Here is a 17,874-nt window from a genome sequence, read left to right on the forward strand (position 1 = left end):
AAACTTCTGAACATCTACCTCCCTCCCCTGAAGGTGTTTCTGGCAGTTAAGTAAAGCAATCTTTAACTCAGATTTTTGCAAGGTTAGTTATTTATAACTGTTGAAGTTCAATCTGCTAAGCTAATAATAGCATTTGCCATTTATTTGACTTTTCCTCTATGTCAGACACTATGGCAAGTTATTTACATATATTATCTTATTTACTTCTTATAACGACTTTGTGAAGGTAGGTAGTATCTCTACTTCACAGATTTTTTTTTTTTTTTTTAATTATGAGGCCTATAAATTAGCCCGAGGTCACACAGCTACTAAACTTTGGAGTCAGGATTTGAATTCAGAAACTTCCTGAACTTTCAAGCCTGGTTCTTAATCTCACAAACAATAATACAGTGTACTAAGAATAATGACAGTCAGGCATGGTGGTACACACCTGCAATCCCAGCTTCTTGGGAGATAGAGGCAGGAGGATCACAAGTTTGAGGTGGGTCTGAGCAGTTTGGCAAGGCCCTAAGCATCTTAGCAAGACCCTTTCTCAAAAAAATAAAACATGTTGGGATATAGTTCAATGGTAAAGGGCCAAAGTATACACACACACACACACACACACAAATTTACATATAATTTTTATATATAATTGATTTAATGAGTTATATTCCAAATAATTTGTTGCTACTCCTCAATCTCACCATTTTTTAAAAAAATCTGCTTCAAACTCCCAGCAAAATGTTGAAGCAAGATCACTATGATAAGGTTCTGCCTTTTATTTCCGTGCTGGGGACTGAACACAGGGTCTCTGTGCATAACAAGTTAAGTGCTCTACCACTGAGCTACATCCCCAGCCAAACCCTAGATTATTCTTAAGTTATATCTCAAGTTCTTTGCAACTCAAATAACCTTCATGAAATTATCTGGTTTGCTGTTCTTAGTTCATAGGGTTTGGCCTACTATCCCCAAAGCACTTTCATTGCCAGCCAGAGAGACCTTATAAGGAGAAGTGATCCCTCTTTTCATTCCCAGGTAAGTTCTCAACAGTGTTCTGTTAAGAATGACTTCACTTTTCCAGTGGGTCACCTTTGCTGGAGAGTTCCGCCACCAAGAGCTGGGCATTCACAGAAACTGTGGCATAGGACAGGAGCTGGATAACCACTCACTTGAAAATTCAAGGGGAATTTTGAGAATCTTGATTTTTTTTTTTTTTCTAGCTGTCTTAGTAAGCATCCTAATTTCTATCAATAAAACAGTAGGGCTGGGGTTTTGGCTCAGAGGCAGAACGCTTGCCTTGCATGTGTGAGGCACTGAGTTCCATCCTCAGCACCACATAAATAAATAAAATATTTTAAGAAAACACTAGCAATCTTTAGAAGAACATAAGCAGGTTTAAACCAGGTTACTCTGAGAAGATCTTAGTATTTATACTGCACATCATTAATTAAACTTTGATAGTTAACTCTATAAACTCTAAACTAGCCCGTTAGTGAAAGTAGCTACTCCTTCCACCATGTTTCCACTTCCACACCCAGGGACAGACTCAGAAATCCCACGTACCCATTGGTACTTTTTTTATTTTTGGTATTGGGGATTGAAACCCAGGAGAGTTTAACCACTGAGTCACATCCCCAGCCCTTTTTATTTTTTTATTTTGAGACAGAGTCTCACTAAGTTGCTTAGGGCCTCACTAAATTGCTGAGTCTAGCCTCAAATTGTGATCCTTCTGCCTCAGCCTCCCTGGTTGCTGGGATAACAGGTGTGGGCCACTGTGCCTGGCCCATTATTACTTCTTTATCAGTTTATTTAATGGAAAATATATTCCCTCAACTAGAAGAAAATTTGTGGTAGGCACTGTTTAGTTCTTTCACATGCTATAAAATCTGTCAATGGATTTATCTAAAGTGGAGTTTGTGATGTTTGTATGAAGTTGTCTAAAGTTGTATTTGCACCATGGATACAAAGGGCTTCTTATTCTCCAGATAGCCCACATTCTTCCTTCCTGTCTCTCTTCTTTCCTAAATGAGCCTGTGTCTGTGTCTCTGGAAAAAAAATCAGGGTTGGGGGAGAGGAGGTTTGCTCCTCCATAGGCAAATAAATAATGTCTACATCATTGTAATTTGTGAAGAAAAGAGGATGTTAAACCTGAAAGGGAAAGCATAACATTTGCTGTGGGACTGAATTGTACCCCTGTACATTCAGTATATTGCAGCCCTCACTCTCAGCATGGTTGCAATTTGGAGATGGGAATTTGGGAAGGTCATTAGGTTTAATCAGGTCATAAGGTGGGGCCCTCGTGATGGGATTAGTGCTCTTATAAGAGAGACATCAGAGAATTTGCTTTCTCTCTGCCTCGTGAAGATACAGAAGTGTCCAGACTTCTGTGTGCGCCAGACTTCAGTGATGCTAGTGTCTTTATCTCAGACTTCCCAGCCTCCAGAACTGTGCAAAAATAAACCTCTGGACTCTTTTTTTTTCTTTTGATGGTATTGGGGATTGAACCCAGAGGTGCTCAACCCTTGAACTTCATCCCCAGCGCTTTTTTATTTTTGTTTTGAGACAGAGTCTTGCTAAATTGCTGAGGCTAGCCTTGAACCTGAGATTCTCCTGCCCCAGCCTCCCGAGTTGCTGAGATTACAGGCATGCACCACCGTGCCTGGAAATTCCTATTGTTTAATCCATCCAATCTATGGTATTTTGTTATGCCAACCCAAGATGGTTAGTGCATCTTGCATGACTTTAGAAGCATCTATTTACAAGCAAAATGTTTAAAACTTTGCAGTTACCATTTGTGTGTGTATTCATTTAAGCAAATCTGACAGGACCTCTTCCTTGTTGATACTTTTGATACCCTTTCAATTAGAAGTGATAAAATACCTTTTAAAAAGTTATATTATGCAGGTTTTTTTTTTTCCAATAGTTTGGATAGGATTGCAGCCAAGTAGTCAGAATTTGTGAAATTTACTCTTTTGACCACACTAAAGAAACTATTATGTATCATAGCAAATTAAATGTCATACATGAACACATTCTTGCAAGATTTTGTGTTTTATTCTCAGAACATGGAGATCTCAGAAGAGATCTATGTTGATAATCATTGCCCATGAGTGTCGAAGACACATGGGGTTCATTGTACTAGACTTCTACTTTTGTGGCTGTTTTAAAATATTGATAAGACAAAGTTTGAATGAATTCATACACATGAACTACGTCCAAACTAATGGTTGGACAAATTCAGTTTGTAATAGAAATGTAGTTAAGTTGTGCTTTGGGAAACATCGTGTGCTTGGAGGTCCTACGGATCTGTCTCTGCTTCAACAGTGTTTGGACGGAACAGACCCGGGGACTCCCTTCCTTCTAGTTTCCAATCCCCTTCCAATCTGATCTCCACTTACAATCTCCGGGACCATCTTCTCGCCCACCTCCTGCTTCCGGGACCAGCTAACTCCGTTGTTTGTGGTTAGGTCTCCTTATGGACGACCAACCATGGCCTTCCAGATTCATCAGAATTATTCTACTAAGGTGGAGGCTGCCCTCAACCACCTGGTCGATTTACATCTGCAGGCCTCCTACACTCACTTCTTTCTGGGCTACTATTTCCACCTCCACGATGTGGCTCTGGAGGGAGTGGGCCGCTTCTTCCGCAAACTGGCCAAGAAAAGTGCGAGGCCTCTGAGCGTCTCCCCAAGATGCAAAACCAACGCGGCAGCCCGCACCCTCTTCCAGGACGTGCAGAAACCTTCTCACGATGAGTGGGGGCAACACCCAGGATGCCATGGAAGCTGCCTTGGCCCTGGAGAAGAACCTGAACCAAGCCATTTTGGATCTTCATGCCTTGGGCTCTACCCGCACAGACTCACATCTCTGTGACTTTCTGGAGAACCACTTCCTTGATGAGGAGGTGAAGCTCATCAAGAAGATGGGAGACCACTTGACTCCATCTCCACCATCTAGAGGCCCGCAGGCTGGCCCTGGCCGAGTATCTTTTCGAAGACTCACCCTCAAGCACAACTAGGAGGCCCTGGAAGCAGTGTGGCCTTAGATGGGGCTCCTTTGCAATATCCTGGCATCAGAGCTTTGGCCTGAGCCCCTCTCTCCTCCCTCTCCCTCCCCCTCCGGCCTAGGCAGCTTTTTAACCACCGTGGAGCCCCTCCCAAACCTTGGACCAATGAAAATAAAGCTTTTTCCAGCCAAAAAAAAAAAAAAAAAAAATTGTTCTTTGGCTGATAACATTTTTTAAAAAGTGAAAACGGAGAGCCACCTGGCCCCATTTTTAATAGTACAACCTGTGCCAGCTGATTTGCATGGGAGAGAATGTTTTACACTCTATTTTCACAGCTGTCTTATCAGTTTCCTAAACTAAAGTAGGGTGGAGCACAGGGTTCAAGAATTTCAGGATGGGGGGCCTCGGGCTTTGTTGCAGTGGTGCAAGATAAGGATATCTTCCCAGGCTGGTCTCTTGGAGTAGAGACATTTATTCAGAGAGAACAAAAAGTAAGGCCTTCAAACATCTTTATAGAATTTACAGAGAAGTTGAAGCTTAGCAGACTTTAGCGAACTCCGCCAGCCTGGTGGGAAATGACTTGGTATTCAATTATTTTAACTTGGGCACTTTTCCCAAATTAGGCATAGTTCTGACTCGATAAAACCTCTCCATTCTATCCCACCCCTCCTCCACCCCCAAATTCCCTGAAACCCCACGTGTGGCAGGTTTCCTTTGTTCAGGTAAAAGCCCGGCAAGAGCTATCAGGTAGTTCTGGAAGTACCTTTGTGGTCTCCTGCTGACTGACGTCATATGGGGGCTCTGTTCTCTTGGTGTTAGTGTGGAAGTGAGAATTTCCATAATTTAAAAGGAGTACCTTACGGTTTGATTACTAGTTGAATAATTATTTAGGTTTTTGAATTTAATACACAATCTGAATTTCTCTGCCCTGTGAAATAGGCATATTGAGCCTAGGATTTTCATAAGAGCTGAAGTTTTTTTTTTTTTTTTTTTTTTTTTGCAGAGTTTTCATTTACTCATAACCTAGTTTTAGGCTGGAGATGTGGGTGGTGAGCATCCAGGCCCTTCATGAGGCATTACACAATCTATTAGAATTACACAGAGCAGATAGAAAAGTGCCTATAACCCACTTTTAAAAAGTGTTTCATAATATAGACTCTGTAACCATGGAAAATTCTTCAGGGCATGGAATTATCGACATTGTTTCTTTATGGAAGAGAATTCTGAAAAAATTCTCATTGCTTCTATAGCTCACAGGGTAGAAGGTGACAGGAGGGCAGGGTGATAGGCTAAGGTGTTGGGGGGAAGCTTTGCTTTAGGGACTTGTCAACCACCATTGGTTCAAAGGTTTGGACCCCAAGTCCAGAAAAGATTCCCATATTTGGGAGACTGCAGTTGATAAAACCATTAGGTTTATATCACAGCAGATTTTCATCTGAAACTTTCATTAAAATCAAAGCATACATTAAGTCTTCCTCTTTTCCCTTTGTCTCTCCAGAATTTTAAAGGTAAATTTGTGGTTCATGCTTTTATTATCATGAATCATATTTTGAGAGCTCAAAAGACATGTGGTAATGTAATTAGATAGTTGCGAAAAAGTTTGAGAGAAATTTGTGAGTCATAACAGTTCCAGATTTCAAGGTGCTGATCTCTCACTAACTTATTAAATAAACGTTTATTGAGTGCCTACTATGTGCTCGGCACTATTCTAGTCACTGGGCATGTGTCAAAGCCAAGAAAAACAAGGTCCTCACAGAGCTTGCTTCCTGGGATGGATAGACATACAAAACAATGGAACCTCAAGTCGTGATAGTGCTGATCCAAAAATAAAGCAGGATGGGGTAACAGAGACTAAATGAGTTAACTTGGATGATAAGGGAAGGCTGGGAAGTGACATTGAAACCTAAATGTTGGAAAGAAGCCAGCTGAGGAAGATCAAGGGGATTCATGTTCCAGGGAGATGGAACCAAGCAGAAGGGAAATTCTAATGTTAACACTGAGGGACAGAAAGAACCAAGTGTGTCCTGGGGGCTTGGGGAGAAGTCAAGGGGAGTGATCCGGTCAGAGAGAGAAGCAGAAACTTGATCCTATAGACCTCTGAAGGCCAGAGTTTATGCTACGATGGAAAAATTTTAAAGGGTTTTAAAGCAGAGGAATTTTATTATTATATTTGCAAATTAATATTACTCTGATCACCATGTGGAGGGTGGATTATATAGGTGGCTAGATCTGCAATTCCAGTTAGGGGGGTGGCAGCTTGGGTGGGATAGACATGGAGAATAGCAAACAGATTTGGGATACTCTGGAGGTGGGGTAGACAGCCCTTATTAGTTTCCAGCTAACCCAATGGCTTCTTGCTAGTCCTGTTCTTAAAATGCTTTCTCTCACCCTTTCTAAGTGCTAGAATTCTCCAGATTTTCATTTTGACCCTCTTTTCCCAAGCATTTAAACTACAACTGTTTGCTGATAAAGACTGAAATCTCTTTCTAGTCAAGACCTTCTTCTAAATCCCAGGCTTATGGTAACAACATGTGATAATCTCACAGGCACCTCAAACTTAGCACGACACAACCAAACGCCTCCTCTTCGCCTGCAGACCTGCTACTGCTGCTATGGGTCCCACCATAAAGAACAACCCTGCCACAGGCCAAGTAGAGACCAAAGACCAAATCTCCTTCCTCCTGCTGTTTCTTACCTTCCCTTGATGTAAGGGCTGGTCAAAGAAGAGCTTGACCAAGCATGGATATGGATTTGTGTCCTGGAAGAATAAGAGAATGAAACCAAGCCAGGAAATCAAATCTAAATGGCTACCAGTGCTCCTCAACCATGCCGAGTATTAATATTTACTCACCTGAACCAATCAACCCAAAAACTTAGTGCTATGAACTGAATTCCACCCCCACAAAAGAATTCCTATGTCGAAACCCTAACCTCTAATGTGAGGACAGCGTGAGGACTCCCAATGTAAGGACACAGAGAGAAGGGGGCCACTTGCAAACCAAGGAAAGAGATTGCACCAGAAATCAACTCTGATGGCACCTTCATCTTGGACTTTTATTCCAGACTATAAATTTCTGGTGTTTAAGCCATCCTGTCTAGGGTATTTTGTTATGATACCCCTACCAGGCTAATATACCTGGGATATGGTCTAGGCAGGGATATTTTTATAGACTCCCTGGGTGATTCTGAGAGGCATAGCTAGGATGGAAAAGAAGAGATAGAAAATTGAGACCCTTATAATAAGACAAATGCGGTCAGAGATGGGGAACCAGGAAAGCCAGAAGGAGGACTAGCAGCCCAGAGGAAAGCAAGCCAGCAAGCCTTGGGAATGCCTTTGGTATCTCTTGATAGGATCTCAGCTTAAGCTTCCACTGGTCTCCAGAATAATGAAGGGGCCCAGAATAGGGCAGCATTGTCCTCAGCAGGGATCAACTCCTGATAATTCTACTTCTTTAATATTTTCAACAAGAGAAACTTTGCTGGCATTGTCCCTGTCCTCCTGTGCTTTAGTACAGGGATTGACCCTCCTACCTGTTTTGATAAAGTTTTATTGGAACATGGTCTTACTTATTTATGTGTTATTTACAGCTACTTTTACACTACAATGGTAGAGTTGAGTATTCAAACAAAGACAGTAGAGCTCACAAAGTATAAATTATTACTATGTAGCCCTTTTCAGAAGAAGTTTGTCATTTCTGTACCAATAGATGGCTATATATACTCTAATAGTGGTTAGACCAGAGAGCAGTCATCCATGGAGTACAGCTTTACTGTCCAAGAGAATAAAACGCCTTCACAGTATGCCCAAGTCTGTTTCTACTGAGCACCTACAATTTGCAAGTCTATGGTAAAAAGTAGGCATACAGCAGTGGTAAGAGTGCAATCTTGTCCTTATATCCAAGCAGAAAGGGCCCCCTACCATGGGTCCCTCACTTTATAGGGGCTACATATTACAAATACACACAAAAATAGGGACCGGGGTTGTGGCTCAGTGGTAGAGCACTTGCCTAGCATGTGTGAGGCACTGGGTTCGATTCTCAGCACCACATATACATAAATAAAAGGTCCATTGACAACTAAAAAATATTTTAAAAATAACTTTATTAAAGAAAACACAGAGCTGGGTGTGGTGGCATACGCCAGTAATCCCAGCGGCTCCGGAGGGAGGCAGGAGGATCACGTGTTCAGAGCCAGCCTCAGCAACTTTGTGAGGCTCTAAGCAACTCAGTGAAACCCTGTCTCTAAATAAAATATTAAAAAAGGGCTGGGGATGTGGCTCAGTTGTTAAAGACTGCGTTCAATTCCCACAAAGAAAACAGAGTTCCTGCCACTTGGTCCTGTGTTTAGCATTGACACGACCATGACCTATAACTCTAAACAGTCACTCCTGTGCTTACACCACTCAGGTTCTAGGAAAGGATTTCTCTACATCCCTTGCAGTATGTCCTCAGAACTAAAGATGACCATGTCAGAATATCACAGAGACTTGCTGATTATCCCCCTATTGATGTTGGAAGAAGATACTTCCTTGGCAAGCAGGGAGGATTTGATTAGTGAAAAGGCAAATTAAATAAGCCATCAATCCCTTCCTTTTAGCAAGAATGCAATAGAAGATTACTTAAGAAGTATGATTTCCCACTAGTGCTGAGGATCCATTTTCTTGTATTTTTAGTCTTCTTCTAATGTATAGTTCTGGAGGGGCCATATGTTCATATAGCATATGAAGAGTGATATTAATTCTTTTTTGTGTGTGTGGTGCTGGGGATCAAACCCAGGGACTCAGACATGCTAGGCAAGTACTCTACCACTAAGCTACACCCTTAGTCCAATATCACTTCTTTATATTATCAACTAATAGACACTGCACACAAGAATTGACATCCTATTATGTGTATATTTATTCATAAAATTACATTTAAAATTTAGTTTTATAAAACTTTGATTTGAAATTCATTAATTATGCTTTGCTCGCTAAGTTCATATATTGTTTTGAACAATTAGAGAGAAAAATAATAACTATAAAATAATATTCATGTTTTACTTTTTTATTTTACTTCAATTTACTTTTTTGATGAAAATATATACAAATTTGAGTACTCTCAATGCAACAAATTCTACTTTTATCTTTTAGATTATTATTAGCAATTGAACACATTATGTGAAAATCTAGATTCACGTAACATAATTAGTGGTTTTGCCAAAATGAAGACAAGAAAAATAAATTTGATAAAATAAACACACAATAGTTCTTAAAATATGTGTCATTGTCATTACTCATCTAAGCCTCATTGGTTTGTTTGCAGAACCCCCAGATGTTCACAATAATAATAAATTGTCTTTAATATTTTGCCAACTTTTAATTACATAAAATCATAGATTTATACATAATTTTTTGATTTTTTACATAATTTTTTTGTAACTGTATATTAATACTTGTCAGGGTAAGGGCATAAGGGTATTTTATTTAACTGTTGGTTAGCTTATTCATAAAGTTCAAGTATTTAGACAAATGGTGCACAAAACTTTATTTATACTCTGTCCTGGGCTCACTGAATGAAGAAGCAGGCCTACAAGATAGACCCAGTCTCTGTGCCCAGGGACCTTGCATTCTAGTTGGGTACAGACCCCGAGTAGGCCACTCTGAGCACTGACACATTAGTAGAGTGCTATGGAGACACATACCCAGTTGGGGTGCAGGAAGGGAGGGCTTCCTGCAGGAAACTGTTTCTAGGCTACGAGCTGAGGGATAAGCAGGAGTTAACCAGGTGAAGGGAGGAAAGGGGTGGAATGGAGAAGGGACATACAAAAGGAGGAGGGTTCCAAGCAGAAGAAACAGCCTAAGGCAGGATTGGCCAGGTTTTTCTATACAGAGCCAGATAGTATTTGAGACGGGTGTAGGTGTGCAGTCTCTGTCTCGTGCCTCCACCCTGCTGTTGCAACACAAGACAGCTGCAGACAGTACACAAGTGACTGGGAATGGGTGTGTTCCACAATCAGGCAGCAGGCCCTTGGGTCACAGTTTCTGTACTCTGGTGAAGCGACTTGTGAAAGGTCGCTTCGGGGGGCCGACCATCAACAAATGCAGCTGAGGCATAGAGGATGCGGGGGGGGGGGGGGGGGGGATTTGTATTTGTGGGAGGGTACTGGGGATTGAACTCAGGGACACTCGACCACTGAGCCATGCCCCCAGTCCTATTTGTGTTTATTTAGAGACAGGGTCTCACTGAGACCCTGTGAGGGTCTAGTGCCTCACTTTTGCTGAAGCTGACATTGAAGTTGGGATCCTCCTGCCACAACCTCCCGAGCACAGGGATTACAGATATGCACCACCATGCCCACCCTCACCTTTATTTTTTTTAAGGTATAGAATTTACCTCTGTTTAACTTCCATTTTACTGGGTATAGAATTCTAAGTGTGCTGGGGTTTTTTCTGCCATTCCATTATCTTCTGGTTTCCATTATTCATGTTGGAAAAGTTAGCTGTCAGTCTTACTGTTGCTCAATTGAGGACAATGTGCTATATTTTACTCTGGCTAATTTTAATATTTTATATTTGCAGTTAGTTTTCAGTGGTTTGGACTAGATGTGGTTTTATCTTGTTTCAGATTCGTGGAACTTGAATTCTTGGCTTAATGACTTCTTGATTTTGGGGAAATTCTTGACTAGTGTTTTTAAATATGGCTCCTGCCATAGTCCTTATCTTCTGCTCCTTCTAGGATTCCATTAACAATCATATAAAATATTTCATTATGTCCTATATGTTTTTTATATAATTGCTTCCATATTCATTGCCTTTTTTCATTTTTTCCCACTTTGCTTCAATCTGAATATTTTCTAGTGATCTATATTTTAGTTCACTAACATCTTTTGCTGGGTCTAAGAGTGGTAAACCCATATTTTGTATTCTTAATTTAAATTATAATATATCTCTTTTCTAGGATTTACACTTAGGTTTTTTTTATTAATACCAATTCTCTGGTGAAATTCTCCATCTTTCCACCTACTTCCTTAAACATACCAGCCACAGCTACTTAAAAAAATGTGTGGCTAAAAGTTCAAGATGCTTGTCATCTCTAGGGTTATTTCCATGATCTGTTTTGTTTCTTAATTTTTAGTCATTTGGCCCTGATACCTGGCATTATTGATTTTTTAAAATGGAATACCATACTTGACTGAAAAATTATGACCTAGATGCTGATTTTATCCACCACAGAAGAGTTGATTTTTTTTCTGGCAGTGAGATAGGTTCTAAGTACATCATATTTATCCAGGCAATACTGGCTTGCCCTTAAATCTGAGGTCTAGCCCTTTGAGGGGTATCCATTTAAAACCTTATTTGTTTACCAGAGTGCTTTCTCCCTGATGGTGCCTGAACCTTAATTTCTGTATCACCGGGACTATGACACTGCTGACATTTCTGCTCAGTCTTTTAGCCTCTTTGTAGCTGCTTTTTTATTTTCTTGGCAACTCTCCCTACACAGGTGAAGTGGAGGAGTTGTCCAATGCCCAGAGGTATTTGCAGTCCTAAGGTCAGATTCACTCCTCTGCTATTCCCTTTGATGATCCTGAAGTTCTGGCTGCCTTGATTCAAAATGTGGTGGGGATTTTTTTGTTTTAACCAGATTTTATAGCTGTTTTCAACAAAAGAGTCATAACCAGAAATGGAAGTGAAGCCACTAATTTAGAAATAATAAAATTGTATTCCCCTTAATTGATTTTAAAAATCTAATTTTTAAATATGTTGACAAGCTGCTTTTAAAATTTGGATGAAGTTGGGCATGGTGGCACATATCTGTAATTTCAGTGACTCAGGAGTCTGAGGCAGGAGGATCATAAGTTTGAGGCCAGCTCAGCAACGTAAGGAGATCTTCAGCAATCTAGCAAGACCCTACCACAAAATTAAAAATAAAAAGTGCTGGATAAGTAGCTCAAGGGTAAAGCACTACTGGGTTCCAAAAATCAATTAATTAATTAACTAATCAATTAATTTAATATGGATGGGAAAAAAGAAAGCAGAATAGTCAAAACAATTTTGAAAAAAGGACAAAATTGAAGTATCCAAACTCATGGCTTAACATTTAATGTAAAACAATAGTATATCAAGATCGTACAGCACAAGTGAAAGAATAGACACAGAGATCAACTGAACAGAATATGAAGCTCGGAAACAGACTAATACATATAGGTCAATTAACTTTTGACTAAAGCAATTAGATGGAGAAAGGGATAAAGAACTCTTAAAACTTGACAATAAGAAAATCAAGAATTTGCTTTAAAAAATGGGCAAAAATTTGAGTAGACACCTTTCCAAAGAAGACTTACAGATGGTAAATGAGTGTCAGTTCATGAGCTTCACAGAGGAAAGTCATGGAGGAAGTGCAAACCATTACACAGCTCTTAGAATGGCTTTAAAAATGACAATGCCAAGTGCTGATGAAGAAGCAGAACAACTCACACACTGCCTGTCAGGTGGCAGAACGGGGTGGCCATTTTGACAGCTTCTTCTGCGATTAAACACACATAACCTATGATGCAGCAATATCACGTCGAGGTATTTGTCCAAGAAAAATGACCAAAAAAAAATCTTCCATTAAAGAAATGAAAACTTATTTTTGTACAAAAACCCTTACATGAATATTCATAGTTGTTTTCTTCATAATTTTCAAAAAACTGAAATGATGACTTCTGATAAATGAATAAACATCTGGGGTGCATCCATACAAAGTACTATTTAGCAATAAAAAGAATATATGGCTAAATCTCAAAGCAGGATGCCAAGTAAAAGAAACCAGACTCACAAAGTTACAGATCGTGTGATTCAATGTACATGACATTCTGTAAAGGAAGTACAGGTATAGAAAATGACATGGTAAGTGGTCGCCAGGAATTAGGATGACCCAGGGAGCTGAAAGAGCCCCAGGGAAGGTTTGCAGGATGTGAGACTGTTCTGTATCTTGATCGTACTGGGGATTATATCACTATCTGTATTTGTGAAATTTCAGAATTGTACATCAAAAGAGTTTTTGTTGATCCATTTTGAGAATGTGAATAAAAAACAATAGAATGTTTGATCCTTGTCTTTTCGAAAAACCTAATGTCAAATTTATTTACATTTGTTTTAGCAAAGAGGTAGAAAATTGCATAAAATATATAGTTCAATGAATTTTTTATAATGCCAATATCCTTGAAACCCCACGAATACAAAAAAGAAGAAATGGAACTTTAGGGCTGGAGATGTAGCTCAATGACAAAGCACATGCTTAACATGGGCAGAGACCTGTGTTTGATCCAAAAGGAAAGAAGGAAGGAAGGAAAGACAGGGAGAGAGGATGAAGGAAGGAAGGGGGGAGAAAAGAAGGAAAGAAGCAAGGAAGGAAGAAAAAGAAGTAGCACTTTACTTCCCACTCTAGAATCCCTTCCCACTGTCCAGTTTGAATCACAAGCCCCTCCCTCATTCCATGACTTATATTAATCACCTTTGGCACTTTCATAATTGTTGTCATTCAAATGAGTATTCCTGAGCACTATGGTCTTGTCCTTCCCTTTTAAAAAAATTTTTTGTAGTTGTGGTTGGACAGCATGCCTTTATTTTATTTGTTTATTTTTATGCGGTGCTAGGGATCAAACCCAGTGCCTCACGCATGCTAGGCAAGTGCTCTGCCACGGAGCTCCAGCTCCAGCCCCTCTTGCCCACTTTTTATAAGTTCTGTTTTTAAACTCCCTTCTAAGCTACAGAAGGGAGTTTTCCTTTGTAAACTTGTCCTTTTCCTTACAAGTTATCAGGCCCATGGTCTGATTTTGCTGACTACACACCTGTGGTATGAATGAGCCTGTCCTTCTAGTTTCTGTATCTCCTGAAATTTGCCTGCTGGACCCAAATACCAGGTCAGACTCAGGTTCTATCCTGTTCCAAAGTTGCTGCCAACGTGGCAGGAGTTATATAGTGCTTGGTATCTCTTAGAGGGATTTTGCCAGGCAGTGGGTAACTGACAAGGCAACAGAAAGCATATGATGCTTGACTAATTTTTTTTTGGCGGTGGAGTATTGGGGATTGAACCCAGGTCCTTGTGCTTGCAAGGTAAACACTCTACCGACTGAGCTATCTCCATAGCCAATGTCTGGTTATTATCTTTTTATATTATTAGCAGCTGTTGATGCTTAATATCTACATCTTTTAGTTTACTGAGGCTGCAAAATGCTGATATTCTAATTCCATCTTTTCTTTTTCATGTTTTTAGCTGAAAAACTATCATGAAGAAACAATTCTTGTTACTTCTACTATTTGGTTACCTGGAAAGGCAGAATAAATGTCTGATTCTTTCCCTTCGTTTACCAGACTTTGAAATATGGATTAGTTCCTTATTAGTTTCTGAAAGTAAGCATTTTTCTCTTTGCTGGAAATCTGTCTGAAATTAAGAACTTAAACATATTGATAAATTTTAATTGATTAAAATTATTATTATTTACTGAAATTCAAATTGTTATATCTTTAACCAGTGGAAATTTCTTGAACTTGATCCTCCTTACTTTCAACACAATTCGGGTAGTCTTCGATAATTTCCCTGTTGTCTAGTTTGACAATAGGTTCATTTTGTATATTTCCTACCCCAGACCTGAAACCAGCCATTTCCTGACGATGCCTTGAGTTATTTTAATGAAAAAATGGTAGACAGGGATCATATTGTGGGTGTTGGGAGAGTTCATTGCTGCTGGATTGGGTGTTATTTTCAGTGTTTGATCATTGTTTTCAGTAGACAGAATGAAGAGTATTTTCAATGTACAGAAAATAAAATGCACACACAGAGAGATATTTAAGGATAAAATATCTCATGAGTTTGGGTTGATTCCTCCAATTGCAATATGCTCTCTCTCTTTTGGATCTTCTTTGTCACTCTTCAATATTTATCACTTTCTTGAAATCTTTGCTTCATTCTGAATTTAAAAACTTTTAAAAATATTTTTCCTTTTCTGCTTATTCCTCTTCAGGCATTACTGTTGACTTCATTTACTCTTATTCTCTTTCCAGCTTATTCTTCATTTCTTAAATTATTTTTGCTTTATTTATAAATATTTCTGAGTTCTGTCTCTTCAGTGTTGAATTTCTAATTCTCATTTCTATTATTTCATATCATGTGCTATTTTCTTTTATCTCATTTGAAACAATAGGTTACAGTTTAGGTTTGTTTTGTTGCTATTTCTTTCTGGGGTGATCTCATTGCCTGTGGGGATGTTATTTAGCTCTTTGCTCCATTTTTTTTCCTTTTCTTTATAAAAGCTATGTGACCTTGATATTTTCCATTGCTTCTTTTAATGCCAAATTAGTTTTCCTGAATTTTCATTATAAAGTAGGAAATTCAGTTCTTCATAGAACTTCCTTTTTGATTTGGGGGTGGGTTAAAAATAAGTCAGCTTGCTTCAGGATATTTCACTATTTTGGTTTAGAGCTTTTCTTTTCCTCATCTTTTGTTCATGTCCTATTCATTTTTCATTCCACTCCAAGCAATTTCTCTTCAGTGTGAAACTGTATCCTACACAGAGGCCCTGGCAAGTTTGTTTTGAAGGGTCATAGAAGCTGAGCTGCTCCAGCCTCTTCTTGATTTATTTCTAATTATTTCCTGAGTTCTGTCTCTTCATTGACTCCCCCCCCCCACCACCACCATAGGTTTGACATTGATATTGATCAAAATTCCTGTTGCTGCTGCTATTCTCAGATTGGCCTGCTCTCTTTCCAGCAAATGCCTGCTGGGTATTTTGGGGTCCTCCTGTTCCCAGGTCCCTCATATTATGCAGCTTTCTTATCCTTTCTCCCAGACAGACACTGATACATGCAGGTCTTGTGGCTGTTGGTGTTTTGTCCCCACCCACTTGTATTTGAGCATTGTGGGGATTCCCTATCACCTAGTGTCATGGTTTGGGCGTGTCTTCTGGAATTCATGTGTTGGAGACTTAATCCACAAAGTCATATGTGAATGGTGTTGGGGGATGGAATCTTTGGGAAGCAAATAGAAGAAGATGGGGTCCCTGGATGGCATTAGTGGCTTCATAAAAAAAGGAAGACTAGCACAGTTGCTCTGTCTGCACCATGTGATGTCCTCCAACATTTTATGATACAGCAAGAAGGCCTTCACCAGATGCCAGCGTGGTGCTCTTGGACTTCCCAGCCTCCAGAACCATGAGCTAAGTGCCCTCTGTTTTTCAGAAATTGCCCAGTCTGTCGTATCCAATGATAGCAACAGAATGGACTAAGATACCTAGTTTTGTTGCAGATGTTTGTGGTTTTGCTATGCAGTTGTTCTGTTTTTATGTAAAGATTCGGAGAGAATAAAAACCATGCTGCTGACACTGTCCTCTTCCCAGAATCCTCTTTCCAGTTAATTGAATTATAAGTGTATTTCATATTACAGTCCCTGTGGGAGGCTGCTCATAACTTCTGGGTGTTGACATCTTGCTTCTATTCGGACCTGAGAAGGTTAAGGACTTTAAATCGTAGCTGTTTGTGATGTCACAATTAATGGCCAAACATAAGGAAACTAAAATATAAAAAAGAGTAAATTTATGACTTGAAGAATTTTTTTAAAAAACCTTTAAATTTAATTGCAGCAGAAATATGTCTGAGGATTTGGAGATTATTTTAACAATCAAAAAAAGAGTCAATTGTCTATGTGTTCTCAGAAATAACGCAATGTTGCTTTCTTTTACAGGGTGTGTATGCATAAATTACCTGTAAACAAGCTTCATAGGATGTAACATGTTTTCATACTTGTAAATTTCACTTTATTTTACGAATGTCATATTTGAGAAATTGTTAAGAATTCACACACACACACACACACACACACACACACACACACACAAAGAGGTTTTTCAGTAGCAGGCAGTCAATCCATAGATCTAATGAATTCTAACAGAGCCCAGCATGGACCTTTAGAACTAAGAAAGTCTCGAGTGGTAATCTCCTCTAGACCACAAGCTCAAGAATCTTTCTAACTCAATGTACAGACAATTGTTAACAATTAACAGTATCTATAAGATATGGTTTGGGTTTTACTCTCTAGTTTTTCTATCAGACGACAAGGTGTAATGCCAACAAGCAGAGCAAATAGAAACAATACCTAAGCACGACTTCAAAAAAATAAAACAGAGCTATGGTAGCTAGGAAACCGCAGCGCAGATAGCACATTGAAGAGGAATAGTTGAAGAGCCAGGGGCAACTCTAGGGCCATGTTGTGATGCTATGCAAGTGGCATTGCACACTGTTGCCATAGCTACAGGACTGCACAAGCTATAGACACATAGGCCCTATGGACCCACCCACCCTGCTGCCACTGCCTTCCACACCTGCCCTGTGAGTTTTCTACAGCTCCAGTGCAGGGAGAAAAAGGCCATATGGCTTAAATCAAAATATTTTTTCACTTCTGAAAATCAGAAAACCAGGCATTCAGAGCAGAAGGCAAGGAAACATTGGAAAATGCTGATTTCCCAAGGGCCAAATGCTTCAGAATATCTATTCAAGGAGGAAAGGCCAGTAACCCTCGGATGCCCACCTCCATATCTACTCTCTTACTCCTTTTTACCCTCTTGATTCCTCTCTTTGCTACACAGATCCTGTGTCTTTGCCTCCCCCATCCTCAACTCCTTTGCCTTGACAGCAGCACTCGGGAGAGTTGTAACATTATTTAAAGGAATACATGTGGATTGAGGCAGTAGAGCAAGAATTAGATATTGTGGCACTCTGTTTTCTTCCAGGAAGATGAAAGATATACTCTTGGATGCCACTGTCAGATTCAAGGCAAAGCCTGGGCGAGCTGAAGAAAAGCAATAGTGAGTGGTTCAGGGACAGAGAGTAGGGAGTAGAAAAAATAGAAGAGGAAAGCATCTTGTATACA

The 17,874-nt window shown here is 39.6% G+C and overlaps 1 pseudogene across 1 annotated transcript; it reads left to right on the top strand.

Moving 5' to 3' along the window:
• The first annotated feature begins 3,301 nt into the window (after positions 1-3,301).
• Positions 3,302-4,015, top strand: LOC306657373 (ferritin light chain-like; annotated as a pseudogene). Its single transcript has one exon. The product of its transcript is annotated as a ferritin light chain-like (transcript).
• Positions 4,016-17,874: the final 13,859 nt, after the last annotated feature.

This window comes from Sciurus vulgaris (assembly GCF_902686455.1).
Source record: "Sciurus vulgaris genome assembly, chromosome: 3".
NCBI lineage: Eukaryota > Metazoa > Chordata > Mammalia > Rodentia > Sciuridae > Sciurus > Sciurus vulgaris.